This window comes from Seriola lalandi, unplaced genomic scaffold (genome assembly GCF_002814215.2).
Source record: "Seriola lalandi dorsalis isolate HSWRI2012SDOR001 ecotype SW California unplaced genomic scaffold, Sedor1 jcf7180001959927, whole genome shotgun sequence".
Taxonomy (NCBI): Eukaryota; Metazoa; Chordata; class Actinopteri; order Carangiformes; family Carangidae; genus Seriola; species Seriola lalandi.
In genome coordinates this window covers 1-961 of record NW_019430596.1, presented here as the reverse complement: position 1 = coordinate 961, position 961 = coordinate 1, and the positions used below count along the sequence as shown (strand labels likewise).

General features: G+C 46.2%; 1 long non-coding RNA gene across 1 annotated transcript; it reads right to left on the bottom strand.

Annotated features, from left to right (window-relative positions):
- Window positions 1–224: 224 nt before the first annotated feature.
- Window positions 225–952, bottom strand: LOC111664697 (uncharacterized). Its single transcript, XR_015437910.1, has 3 exons — window positions 804–952; window positions 474–696; window positions 225–366 (listed from the first exon to the last, which is right to left on the bottom strand). It is a non-coding gene; the product is annotated as an uncharacterized LOC111664697 (long non-coding RNA).
- Between the last annotated feature and the right edge of the window lie 9 nt (window positions 953–961).

The window sequence follows — 961 nt, the reverse complement described above, 5'->3', positions numbered from 1 at the left end:
AGAAAATGGGTCCCTGGGCACAGACAGGTAAAAGGATTGGAAGGTTTCCACCTATGAAAGTTTGACTACACCATATCTCAGCAGTTTAAAGGAGGTGCTGAGGTTCTGTAAGGAAAAGATACTTTGAGGTGAAAGGTCATGGATGTATCACAGACTCTCTTAATACATCCTCTTGAAGGCTGAAAGTTTACATTTGTTCATATAAGACATGTAACATTACCTCGTAACTCCAGATCAATTGAAACGCTCTTGTCCTCCAGTCCGTCCACTACTTCGCAGTGGTAACGGCCCGTGTCATTCAACTGGAGTTCAGTCATCAACAGTGCTGCATCTCCTGGGAAATCCTGTCTGAGCTGCACACGACCCCTGACCAACAGACATACTGTGACTTAGAGGTAAAGACAGACAAGGTCATACCGCCACTGATACGAGAAAATGACCATCATTAATTAATTATTCGTCCTTTCAACAACCTGAATTCCCCAAAGCTTCGACTGTGGGGGCTGATCGCCAGCAGCACGTCTGTCTCATGTCCCCCAGCAGCAGGGACCCAGGACCACTTGATCCTGACCTCTCTTGGTGAACTCAACTCAGGCTCATACCAAAACCTGCATGGCAGAGTGACATTACCCCCTCTGACTGCAAACACTGACGCCTGAGCAGAGTCCACATGGAGCTTCACACCACTGAAATGAACTGTGGGAAATATAGACATTACATCTAAGAACAGAGCTTAAAAATATGGACTAACATAACGCACATTGCACCTGTTTATATGATAGGCCTATATATCATGTGCATACTTTGTTTGCTGCCATTTCTACTGAGGAAGTTGTGGTAGAAGAAATTGTTTGGGGCTGTGGGGGCAGTCAGGACCCTGCCTGAGAGAACCAGTGGAGCCCCCAACAACAGCAGAGTCTGGAGGCAACAAATCATCATCATCCAGGCTTTGATGAACAAC